The following is a 14141-nucleotide window of genomic DNA, read 5'->3' on the forward strand; positions in this document are numbered from 1 at the left end:
ACTATGACGAGGAGGAGGATGAAGACATGGAGCAACTCTCTGGCCAAATTGAGGATATGACATGCAGTCATATCCTCGGTTCAGCGTGGCTGGCCAGTGGACAGGGTAGATGATGAGGAGGAGGAGGAGGAGGACAGCATGTTCAGTCATCGTGTTGGTCAGGATACTGAAGTGATGGCTGTTAAGAGTCTGGCACACATGGCTGACTTTATGGTAAGCTGCCTGTCTCGTGACCCTCGCGTTAATAACATCTTGGCCGACAATCATTACTGGTTGGTAACACTGTTAGACCCACGCTAAAAGGAGAACTTTATGTCTCTTATTCCCGAGGCGGAGAGGTCAGGCAAAATGCAGCAGTTCCAGAAGGCCATAGTCACGGAAGTAGGCAAAGCATTCCCCTCACAAAACGCTAGCGGCATAGGTCAGGAATCAGTGGACAACCAAGGCGTACAGCCGAGAGGGGCACAAGTCCAATACGCCAGAGGTAGGGGAACAGTCTTTAAGATGTGGGACAGTTTTCTCAGCCCCTCACATACCACAGCCACTGAGGTGAGGGGTAGTGCCACAAGAAATCCTAAGTTTGGCCAGATGCTCAAGGAGTACCTTGCAGATCAAACAACTGTACTCCGACATTCCTCTGTGCCTTACAATTAATGTGTATCCAAGCTGGACACGTGGCATGAATTGGCTCTCTACGCCTTGGAAGTTCTGGCCTGCCCTGCCGCTAGCGTTTTGTCAGAGCGTGTTTTTAGTGCCGCAGGTGGAATCATTACAGATAAACGCACCCGCCTGTCAACTGTAAATGCTAACAGGCTGACTCTGATCAAGATGAACAAGGGTTGGATTTGGCCAGACTTCACCACACACACCAACAGCAAATTACAGCGGAATTTAAAGTTTGTAACGGGAATTTGCCATGTACCTCCACTCACCCATGGTAACACACTTCTGGACTTTGGCTAATCGCTGGACTGCTCCTCCTTCTCCTCATGCGCCATCATGGTGACCGTTACAATAGTTAAGCCGTTGTTTCAGGTATACCCCCAGTGGTAAATTTTTTCGCCCATTCTTTCTGAATGGGCATTACAACGACAGGAGACCCGCTCCTTTGCAATGGGAACAATGTTTTGAGGCCCTCATGCACATCTCTATCCAGGGACAATGTGGAGCCTCCAAATTTTTGGCTGCCCTGCCTAAGGGCTATACTACAATAGACCCACTTCCTTACAATGGGCACTTCATGTTTACAGGCCATCATGCACGTCTCTATCCAGGGACAATATGGAGCCTGACGCTGCCACCGACTGCCACACACATGCTGTTTTTAAATGCAAGCACGGACGCAATAAGAACCTAACTGGTTTTTAGGAGCGACAATTACTGAGAAGTCTGACACTATCAGACACTGCTGACTGACGTGTATTATACACTAGACTTGTGCGTTATATAATAGTTTGTGCAAAACGCGCACCTGTACGCTGCCACCGACAGACACACACGTGCTGTTTTTAAATGCAAGCACGGACGCAATAAGAACCTAACTGGTTTTTAGGAGCGACAATTACTGAGAAGTCTGACACTATCAGACACTGCTGACTGACGTGTATTATACACTAGACTTGTGCGTTATATAATAGTTTGTGCAAAACGCGCACCTGTACGCTGCCACCGACAGACACACACGTGCTGTTTTTAAATGCAAGCACGGACGCAATAAGAACCTAACTGGTTTTTAGGAGCGACAATTACTGAGAAGTCTGACACTATCAGACACTGCTGACTGACGTGTATTATACACTAGACTTGTGCGTTATATAATAGTTTGTGCAAAACGCGCACCTGTACGCTGCCACCGACAGACACACACGTGCTGTTTTTAAATGCAAGCACGGACGCAATAAGAACCTAACTGGTTTTTAGGAGCGACAATTACTGAGAAGTCTGACACTATCAGACACTGCTGACTGACGTGTATTATACACTAGACTTGTGCGTTATATAATAGTTTGTGCAAAACGCGCACCTGTACGCTGCCACCGACTGCCACACACGTGCTGTTTTTAAATGCAAGCACGGACGCAATAAGAACCTAACTGGTTTTTAGGAGCGACAATTACTGAGAAGTCTGACACTATCAGACACTGCTGACTGACGTGTATTATACACTAGACTTGTGCGTTATATAATAGTTTGTGCAAAACGCGCACCTGTACGCTGCCACCGACTGCCACACACGTGCTGTTTTTAAATGCAAGCACGGACGCAATAAGAACCTAACTGGTTTTTAGGAGCGACAATTACTGAGAAGTCTGACACTATCAGACACTGCTGACTGACGTGTATTATACACTAGACTTGTGCGTTATATAATAGTTTGTGCAAAACGCGCACCTGTACCCTGCCATCGACTGCCACACACGTGCTGTTTTTAAATGCAAGCACGGACGCAATAAGAACCTAACTGGTTTTTAGGAGCGACAATTACTGAGAAGTCTGACACTATCTGGACTGTTTTAGACTGTGTACACCAGCCCCAGATATGATGAAGGCTGGTATACGGTCACCACTAGGAATGGCTATATACCCTGCCTGCCTGCCTGCCTGCCTGTATACTGCTACAATAGTCCTGACAAGGACTCTTCTGGTCACTAGCCTGTATTCCGACCTGGCTATACCCTGCCTGTATATAGCAACAATAGTCCTGAGAAGGACTCTGCTACTGTACTCCGACCTGGCTATACCCTGCCTGCCTGTATACAACTAGAATAGTCCTGAGAAGGACTTTTGGTCACACTGTTTGCAGCCCTGCAACTGAAAAAGCTATAAAGGGCCGCAAAGCTTTCCCTGAATCAGCGACACTCTCCCTGCACTGACTGTCTGGATAGCTGTGAGCAGAGCACAGCGCGCCGGCCGGTATAAAGGCTCGGTCACGCTGTGCAGGCCGGCCAATCACTGCAATTCCACAACTAACAGGGCTGTGGCATTGCAGTGGTCTGCCAGCCAATCCCTGCATGAGGGCTGGCTCTCAAAAGAGCGCCAACATGCAGAAATGAAGACCACGAGTACAGCACGAGTATCGCGAGATTACTCGGTCCCCGCCGAGCAGCCCGAGTACAGCGATACTCGTGCGAGTACCGAGTAGTTACAAGCATGCTCGCTCATCACTACTGATAATGGCTCTGGTGCTGTATTAATATACTGATGATGGTACCCTATTAATATACTGACAATGGTTTTGGTAGGGTATTACTACACTGATGATGTTTCTCGTGATGTACTTATATATTGATGATGGTTCTGGTGTTGTATTCATGTTCTGATGGTGGTTCTGATGATGAATTCATGTAAAGTTGATGGTACTAGTGTTGTATTAATTTTCTCATGATGGTTCTGGTATCCTATTCATGTACTTATAGTGGTTCTGGTGTCATAATAGGATACTGCTGGTGGTTCCGGTATTCATGAACTGCTGATGGTACTGGTGCTGTATTCATTTTTGGATGAAGGTTCTGGTACTGTATTCATGCAATGATTTTGATAATGGTGATGAATTCATGTACTGATCGTGGTTTTGGTGAGGCATTTCTGTACTGATTATGGTTCTGGTGATGTACTGATGATGGTACTGGTAATTTATTCATGTGCTGATGGTACTATTTATCAATTTATTTTCTGAAGATGATTCAGGTGTTGTATTCATGCAATGTTGGTGGTTCTGGTGATGTATCATGTACTGATGGTGGTTCTGAGAATTAATTTGTGTACTGATGATGGTACTGGTGATCTATTTATGTTTTGATGGTGGTTCTGGTGCTATATTCATGTACTAATTATTATTCTGGTGATATATTCATGTACTGTTGGTGTTTCTGGTGATGTATTTAAGTACTGTTGATGGTATTCTATTTATGTACTGATGATGATTTTAATTTCATATTTATATACTGAGGAGCTTTCTGGTGATGGCTACATCATCAAAACCACCATCTCCAGAGCCACATCAGTACATGCATAAAGCACCAGAATCACCAAGAGTACATGAATACATCACCAGAACCACCATCATTACATTAATATGCCACCAGAACCAATATCAGAACAGGAATACATCACCAAACCACCATTAATACAGGAATATAAGAACAGCATCACGATCAGTACAGTAAAACAGCACTAGAACCACCATTAATACAGGAATAAAGCACCAGAACTATCATTGGTTTTGTTGCAAGCTGTATTTTTTAGATGATGGATGCAAAAAATATCAGATATATCACTTTATCTATAATAGGGTCTGTTTAGTTTCTATTAGATTATCAATGATATGCTGTACATCTTAACTAAAAATACAAAAGGACCTCCATCATAGTTAAAGGGAACCTGTCACCACTTTTTTGATGTATAGGCTACAGCCACCACCACCGGGCTCTTATATACAGCATTCTAGCATGCTGTATATAAGAGCCCAGGCCGCTGTGAGAACATAAAAAACACTTTCTAATACTTAGCTAACGGTTGCGCGGTTGGCCATATGGGCGTCTCTGTTCTCCGGTGCCGCGATGCCTCTTTTGGCCATCTTTGTTCTCCTTCTCTAGCTGTGGTGCATGACGCGTCCGACTTCATCCACACTCGCCGGCATTCAGGTCCTGAGCAGGTGCACTTTGACCTACTCTGAACAGGGCAGATCAAAGTATTGTTCAAATGCAACATTACGTCAGCTAATGATTGCAACCAATTTTGCTGTCAAATGGTGCTCTTTCTCTTCTGAGCCCCGCCATGCACCCAAACAATTACTTTCCACCACATATGAGGTATCGTCGTACTCAGGAAAAAATGCACTATAAATTTCATGGTGCATTTTTTACTGATACCCTTGTGAAAAAAAAGCTTCCTAGTTGAAGCAACAGTTTAGTGATAACAATTTTATTTTTTTCTTTTCACGGCTCAACGTTATAAACTTCTCTGAAGCCCCCAGGCAAAGTGCACACCAAACATCTAGAAAAATTATTTGAGGGCTCTAGTTTCCAAAATGAGGTCACTTTTGGGGGAGCTCTATTGTTTAAGTACCTCATGGGGTCTTCAAACCCGACATGGCGTCCGCTAATGAGTACAGCTTATTTTGCACTCAAAAATTCAAATAGCGCTCTTTGCCTTCCGAGTCCTCCCGTGTGCCCAAACATTTGATTTCCACCACATATGAGGTATCTGCGTACTCAGGAGAAAATGCACAATACATTTTATGGTGCATTTTTTACTGATACCCTTGTGAAAAAAAAGCTACCTAGTTGAAGCAACAGTTTTGTGGTAAAAAAAAAATGTTTTCTTTTCACGGCTCAACGTCATAAACTTCTGTGAAGCCCCCAGGGGTTCAAAGTGCTCAGCAAACATCTAGAAAAATTATTTGAGGGCTCTAGTTTCCAAAATGGGGTCCCTTGTGGGGTAGCTCCATTGTTTAGGCACCTCAGGGGGTCTTCAAACCCGACATGGCGTCCGCTAATAAGTGCAGCTAATTTTGCAGTCAAAAATTCAAATGGCGCTCCTTGCCTTCCGAGGCCTGCCGTGTGCCCAAACATTTGATTTACACCACATATGGGGTATCTGCGTACACAGGAGAAAATGCACAATACATTTTATGGTGCATTTTTTCCTGATACCCTTGTGAAAAAAAAAGCTACCTAGTTGAAGCAACAGTTTTGTGGTAAAAAAGTTTTTTTTTCTTTTCACGGCTCAACGTTATAAACTTCTGCGAAGCCCCCAGGGGTTCAAAGTGCTCACCAAACATCTAGAAAAATTAATTGAGGGCTCTTGTTTCCAAAATGGGGTCACTTGTGGGGTAGCTCAATTGCTTAGGCACCTCAGGGGGTCTTCAAACCCGACATGGCGTCTGCTAATGAGTGCAGCTAATTTTGTGTTCAAAAATTCAAATGGTGCTCCTTCCCTTTCGAACACTGCCGTACGCCCAAACAATTGATTTTTACTACATATGGGGTATCAGCGTACTCAGGAGAAAATGCACAATAAATTGTAGGGTGCACTTTCTCTTTTATCCCTTGTGAAAATGAAAATGTTATGGCTAAAGTAACATTTTTGTGTTAAAAAGTAAAATTTTCATTTTTTCCTTCCACATTGCTTTGGTTGCTGTGAAGCAACTAAAGGGTTAATAAACTTCTTGGATGTGGTTTTGAGCAGAGTGAGGGGTGCAGATTTTAGAATGGGGTCACTTTTGGGTATTTTCTGTCACCTAGGCCTCTCAAAGTCACCTCAAATGTGATGTGGTCCCTAAAAAAAATTATTTTGTAAATTTTGTTGGAAAAATGAGAAATTGTTGATGAACTTTGACCCTTTCTAACTTTCTAACGAAAAAAAAATTTGTTTCGAAAATTGCGCTGATGTAAAGTAGACATGTGAGAAATGTTATTTAGTAACTATTTTGTGTGACATATTTCTCAGACTTATAGGCATACATTTTCAAAATTTGAAAATTGCAAAATTTTCGCAAAATTTCCTAAATTTTTACAAATAAACGCAAAAAATATCAGCCTAAATTTACCACTGACATGAAGTACAATATGTCACGAAAAAACAATCTCAGAATCGCCAGGATCCGTTGAAGCATTCCAGAGTTATAACCTGTCAAAGTGACACTGGTCAGAATTGCAAAAAATGGCCCGGTCATTAGGGTGTTTTAGTGGCCGGGGGTAAAGGGGTTAAACTATATTAATTTCCAAGACTTTCCTGGTTTCTGACATTTAAAATATAGACTGTTAAGGATGAATATAGCTATTTGTCCCTAAATATTCCACAAAGAATGAATGATTTTATATCTAATTTTTAAATTGTAATCATTGTATTTCTCATCCCTAAAGTATGCCACGTTTTTTTTTGCTGCTATTTCCTGGTGAAAAAGGTAACAATTCTAGTTGAATTAATCATCAGAGCTTGTTACCTCACAAAAATCGGAGATAGGAGGTGTGTTAGGGGCTTTTTGCACGCTGCGACATCGCAGGCCGATGCTGCGATGCCGAGCGCGATAGCCCCCGCCCCCGTCGCAGCTGCGATATCCTTGTGATAACTGCCGTAGCGAACATTATCGCTACGGCAGCTTCACATGGACTCACCTGTCCTGCGACCGTCGCTCTGGCCGGCGACCCGCCTCCTTATTAAGGGGGCGGGTCATATGGCGTCACTGCGACATCACACGGCAGGCGGCCAATAGGAGCGGAGGGGCAGAGGTGAGCGGGATGTAAACATCCCGCCCACCTCCTTCCTTCCGCATATCTTACGGAAGCCGCAGTGACGCTGGTAGGAGATGTTCCTCGCTCCTGCGGTTTCACACACAGCGATGTGTGCTGCCGCAGGAACGAGGAACAACATTGGACCGTCGCGTCAGCGTAATCATGGATTACGCCAACGCTGCACCGATGATACGATTACGACGCTTTTGCGCTCGTTAATCGTATCATCGAGCCTTTACACACTACGATGTCGCATGCGATGCCGGAAGTGCGTCATTTTCAATTTGACCCCACCGACATTGCACCTGCGATGTCGTAGTGTGCAAAGCCCACCTTAGAGGTCTTGTTACATTAGACTCTGACCCATTCCTTTACTTGGGTGGGGGCACCACTGTATCAATCTGTCTGGGGCACCAAAATATCTTTCCCTCAGTCCTGGATTCACTTATAGTTGGTTATTTAGGATTTCATCAGGTTTTTGATTGTGGCACTTAATAGAAAAGAAAAGCATACTACATTATGCAACAGTCAAAAATAAATAGAAACCTAATAAAGCACAATTAACACAAATGTGAACAGAGCCTTACATTTTATCTGTACTTAAAACTTTGCACATATTGTAGGCAGTAAACCAGACAGCTAAGAGCATAATACATAAAATAAAATATCTGCTTCCTTGGTAATTATATACAATTAAATTTAACAGGCAAACAATTAAAAGCATCATTATATGTATTTTAAGTAACAAAACTATAAAGCAAATATGAACAGACCGTCTGCAATGCAGTGTCCTACTTATCAAGAGGAGTGAAAGCAAAGCTGTATTATCAGCAATAAAAGCACAATATTTCTTGGAAACGACCTTTTATGCCACAAAAGTGTAATTATAGAAAATAGAAAAGCTTTTTTTAAATTTGAAGTAGAAAGATTGTTGCTGCCTGCTGCTAAATTATTTTACTGTTTGAACTGATAGCTCCAGGTAAGCCACAAAATCACAGGAAAGCAGTTACAAGGAAGAAATGTAAATGACGGGAAAAAAGCACAGTTCAGTTCTCTGTCAATGAATGCATTTAATATATATCTTATGAAGGGACCTGAAATTCGCAGGTTCCCCGAATGTTGGAACCATTTGAAATTTGATTTGCCTGGACAAAAAAAACCCCATAAAAAACCCTAGTGCCATTTCACACATTGAAGATGGCTTCAGTCAGAAAGTGGCGCATGATGTTATCTGTAGTTCATGACGTCAGAAGCGGCTGTACCCTCAGAAAACCTTAGTCAGACTGGGGCATCTGGGGCCCACAGGAAAAATTGAATCTAGGGGCCCACACAACATATCTGTTAGCCATTTTCGCCGTTAGGCTATGTGCCCGCGGGAGTTTGTACCTGTGGATATATCCGGACTATTTTTAGCTGCGGTAGTACAGCGAAATAGCTGCGGTAAACCTGCAGGCATTCGTGCGGATTACCTGCGGAATTCACAGCCCTATGTCCATAGTGGAGGGCCGGGATTTCCACAGGTAATTCCGCAGAAAGAATTGACATGCAGTTACTAGTGATGAGCGAGCATGCTTGTAACTACTCGGTACTCGCACGAGTATCACTGTACTCGGGCTGCTCGGCGGGTACCGAGTAATTTTGCAATACTCGTGCTTTACTCGTGGTCTTCATCCCTGCATGTTGGCGCTCTTTTGAGAGCCAGCCCTCATGCAGGGATTGGCTGGCAGACCACTGCAATGCCACAGCCCTGTTAGTTGTGGAATTGCAGTGATTGGCCGGCCTGCACAGCGTGACCGAGCCTTTATACCGGCCGGCGCGCTGTGCTCTGCACACAGCCATCTCATATTCCCTGCTTTCCACGCCCACAGGCGCCTATGATTGGTTGCAGTGAGACACGCCCCCACGCTGAGTGACAGGTGTCACACTGCACCCAATCACAGCAGCCGGTGGGCGTGTCTATACTGTGCAGTAAAATAAATAAATAAATAATTAAAAAAACGGCGTGCGGTTCCCCCCAATTTTAATACCAGCCAGATAAAGCCATACGGCTGAAGGCTGGTATTCTCAGGATGGGGAGCCCCACGTTATGGGGAGCCCCCCACCCTAACAATATCAGTCAGCAGCTGGCCAGAATTGCCGCATACATTATATGTGACAGTTCTGGGGCTGTACCCGGCTCTTCCCGATTTACCCTAGTGCGTTGGCAAATCGGGGTAATAAGGAGTTATTGGCAGCCCATAGCTGCCAATAAGTCCTAGATTAATCATGTCATGCGTCTATGAGACACCCTCCATGATTAATCTGTAAGTTACAGTAAATAAACACACACACCAGAAAAAATCCTTTATTAGAAATAAAAAACACACACATATACCCTGGTTCACCACTTTAATCAGCCCGAAAAAGCCCTCCTTGTCCGGCGTAATCCAGGATGATCCAGCGTCGCATCCAGCGCTGCTGCATGGAGGTGACCGGAGCTGCAGAAGACTCCGCCGCTCCGGTCACCTCCACACAGCAAATGAACACAGCCGCGCGATCAGCTGCTGTCACTGAGGTTACCCGCTGTCACCGCTGCATCCACCGGTGGCCGCGGGTAACCTCAGTGACAGCAGCTGATCGCGCGGCTGTGTTCATTTGCTGTGTGGAGGTGACCGGAGCGGCTGTGTGTGCTGCGGCTCCGGTCACCTCCATGCAGCAGCGCTGGATGCGACGCTGGATCATCCTGGATTACGCCGGACATGGAGGGCTTTTTCGGGCTGATTAAAGTGGTGAACCAGGGTATATGTGTGTGTTTTTATTTCTAATAAAGGATTTTTTCTGGTGTGTGTGTGTTTATTTACTGTAACTTACAGATTAATCATGGAGGGTGTCTCATAGACGCCTGACATGATTAATCTAGGACTTATTGGCAGCTATGGGCTGCCAATAACTCCTTATTACCCCGATTTGCCAACGCACCAGGGCAAATCGGGAAGAGCCGGGTACAGTCCCAGAACTGTCGCATATAATGTATGCGGCAATTCTGGGCGGCTGTTGGCTGATATTGTTAGGGTGGGGGGCTCCCCATAACGTGGAGCTCCCCATCCTGAGAATACCAGCCTTCAGCCGTATGGCTTTATCTGGCTGGTTTTAAAAATGGGGGGAACCGCACGCCGTTTTTTTTAATTATTTATTAATTTTAATTATTAATTTTAATTATTTATTAAATAATTAAAAAAAACGGCGTGCGGTTCCCCCCATTTTTAAAACCAGCCAGATAAAGCCATACAGCTGAAGGCTGGTATTCTCAGGATGGGGAGCCCCACGTTATGGGGAGCCCCCCACCCTAACAATATCAGTCAGCAGCTGGCCAGAATTGCCGCATACATTATATGCGACAATTCTGGGGCTGTACCCGGCTCTTCCCGATTTACCCTGGTGCGTTGGCAAATCGGGGTAATAAGGAGTTATTGGAAGCCCATAGCTGCCAATAAGTCCTAGATTAATCATGTCATGCGTCTATGAGACACCCTCCATGATTAATCTGTAAGTTACAGTAAATAAACACACACACCAGAAAAAATCCTTTATTAGAAATAAAAAACACACACATATACCCTGGTTCACCACTTTAATCAGCCCGAAAAAGCCCTCCTTGTCCGGCGTAATCCAGGATGATCCAGCGTCGCATCCAGCGCTGCTGCATGGAGGTGACCGGAGCTGCAGAAGACTCCGCCGCTCCGGTCACCTCCACACAGCAAATGAACACAGCCGCGCGATCAGCTGCTGTCACTGAGGTTACCCGCTGTCACCGCTGCATCCACCGGTGGCCGCGGGTAACCTCAGTGACAGCAGCTGATCGCGCGGCTGTGTTCATTTGCTGTGTGGAGGTGACCGGAGCGGCTGTGTGTGCTGCGGCTCCGGTCACCTCCATGCAGCAGCGCTGGATGCGACGCTGGATCATCCTGGATTACGCCGGACATGGAGGGCTTTTTCGGGCTGATTAAAGTGGTGAACCAGGGTATATGTGTGTGTTTTTATTTCTAATAAAGGATTTTTTCTGGTGTGTGTGTGTTTATTTACTGTAACTTACAGATTAATCATGGAGGGTGTCTCATAGACGCCTGACATGATTAATCTAGGACTTATTGGCAGCTATGGGCTGCCAATAACTCCTTATTACCCCGATTTGCCAACGCACCAGGGCAAATCGGGAAGAGCCGGGTACAGTCCCAGAACTGTCGCATATAATGTATGCGGCAATTCTGGGCGGCTGTTGGCTGATATTGTTAGGGTGGGGGGCTCCCCATAACGTGGAGCTCCCCATCCTGAGAATACCAGCCTTCAGCCGTATGGCTTTATCTGGCTGGTTTTAAAAATGGGGGGAACCGCACGCCGTTTTTTTTAATTATTTATTAATTTTAATTATTAATTTTAATTATTTATTAAATAATTAAAAAAAACGGCGTGCGGTTCCCCCCATTTTTAAAACCAGCCAGATAAAGCCATACGGCTGAAGGCTGGTATTCTCAGGATGGGGAGCTCCACGTTATGGGGAGCCCCCCACCCTAACAATATCAGCCAACAGCTGCCCAGAATTGCCGCATACATTATATGCGACAGTTCTGGGACTGTACCCGGCTCTTCCCGATTTACCCTGGTGCGTTGGCAAATCGGGGTAATAAGGAGTTAATGGCAGCCCATAGCTGCCACTAAATCCTAGATTAATCATGTCAGGCGTCTCCCCGAGATTCCTTCCATGATTAATCTGTAAATTACAGTTAAAAAACACACACACCCGAAAAATCCTTTATTAGAAATAAAAAACACTAACAAAGTCCCTCATTACCAATTTATTAACCCCGACAAACCCTCCATGTCCGGCGTACTCCACGGACTCCGGCGTCGCGTCCAGCTCTGCTGCATGGAAGTGACAGGAGCTGCAGAAGACACCGCCGCTCCGGTCACCTCCACGCAGCTAATGAAGACAGCCGTGCGATCAGCTGAGCTGTCACTGAGGTTACCCGCTGTCACTGGATCCAGTGACGGCGGGTAACCTCAGTGACAGCTCAGCTGATCGCGCTACTCACCTCATTTGCTGCGTGGAAGTGACCGGAGCGGCGGTGTCTTCTGCAGCTCCGGTCACCTCCATGCAGCAGCGCTGGAAGCGACGCTGGAACATCCTGGATGACGCCGGACATGGAGGGCTTTTTGGGGCTGATTAAAGTGGTGAACCAGGGAATGTGTGTGTGTATTTTATTTCTAATAAAGGATTTTTTCTGGTGTGTGTGTTTATTTACTGTAACTTACAGATTAATCATGGAGGGTGTTTCATAGACGCCTGACATGATTAATCTAGGATTTAGTGGCAGCTATGGGCTGCCATTAACTCCTTATTACCCCGATTTGCCAAAGCACCAGGGCAAATCGGGAAGAGCCGGGTACAGCCCCAGAACTGTCGCATATAATGTATGCGGCAATTCTGGGCGGCTGCTGACTGATATTGTTAGGCTGGGGGGCTCCCCATAACGTGGAGCTCCCCATCCTGAGAATACCAGCCTTCAGCCGTATGGCTTTATCTGGCTGGCATTAAAATGGGGGGGACCGCACGCCGTTTTTTTTTAATTATTTATTAATTTATTTTACTGCACAGTATAGACACGCCCACCGGCTGCTGTGATTGGGTGCAGTGTGACACCTGTCACTCAGCGTGGGGGCGTGTCTCACTGCAACCAATCATAGGCACCGGTGGGCGGGGAAAGCAGGGAATAGGAGATTGTTTAATGAGCGGCCGGCTTTTTCAAAATAGTAAAAGCCGCCGGTCACCTCCACGCAGCTAATGAAGGGAATAGCGCGATCAGCTGCTGTCAGTCAGGTAACTCCCGGCCACCGCTGGATCCAGCGGTGCCGCGATTAACCTCAGTGACAGCAGCTGATCGCTCTACTCACCTCAGTTGGTGCATGGAGCTGACTGGAGCGGCGGTGAGTAGCGCGATCAGCTGAGCTGTCACTGAGGTTACCCGCGGCCACCGCTGCATCCACCGCTGGATCCAGGTAACCTCAGTGACAGCTCAGCTGATCGCGCTACTCATCTCATTAGCTGCGTGGAGGTGACCGGAGCGGCGGTGTCTTCTGCAGCTCCTGTCACTTCCATGCAGCAGAGCTGGACGCGACGCTGGAGGACTGTGGAGTACGCCGGACATGGAGGGTTTGTCGGGGTTAATAAATTGGTAATGAGGGACTTTGTTAGTGTTTTTTATTTCTAATAAAGGATTTTTCGGGTGTGTGTGTTTTTTAACTGTAATTTACAGATTAATCATGGAAGGAATCTCGGGGAGACGCCTGACATGATTAATCTAGGATTTAGTGGCAGCTATGGGCTGCCATTAACTCCTTATTACCCCGATTTGCCAACGCACCAGGGTAAATCGGGAAGAGCCGGGTACAGCCCCAGAACTGTCGCATCTAATGTATGCGGCAATTCTGGGCGGCTGCTGACTGATATTGTTAGGGTGGGGGGCTCCCCATAACGTGGAGCTCCCCATCCTGAGAATACCAGCCTTCAGCCGTATGGCTTTATCTGGCTGGTATTAAAATTGGGGGGACCGCATGCCGTTTTTTTTAATTATTTAATTATTTATTTCACTGCACAGTATACACACACCGGCTGCTGTGATTGGTTGCAGTGAGACAGCTGTCACTCAGTGTGGGAGCGTGTCTCACTGCAACCAATCATAGGCGCCGAAAAGCAGGACAGCAGGGAATAGGAGATTGATTAATGAGCGGCCGGCTTTTTCAAAAGAGGAAAAGCCACCGGAGTTTGAACAGCTGTGCAGCGCCGCGGCAGTGATCGGGGAACGGTAAGTAAGAGAGAGGGGGGGGAACTGACCGACAGACTGTGAGAGGGGGACAGACAAGACAGAGAGA

This window comes from Anomaloglossus baeobatrachus, chromosome 6, assembly GCF_048569485.1.
Source record: "Anomaloglossus baeobatrachus isolate aAnoBae1 chromosome 6, aAnoBae1.hap1, whole genome shotgun sequence".
NCBI classification, from domain to species: domain Eukaryota; kingdom Metazoa; phylum Chordata; class Amphibia; order Anura; family Aromobatidae; genus Anomaloglossus; species Anomaloglossus baeobatrachus.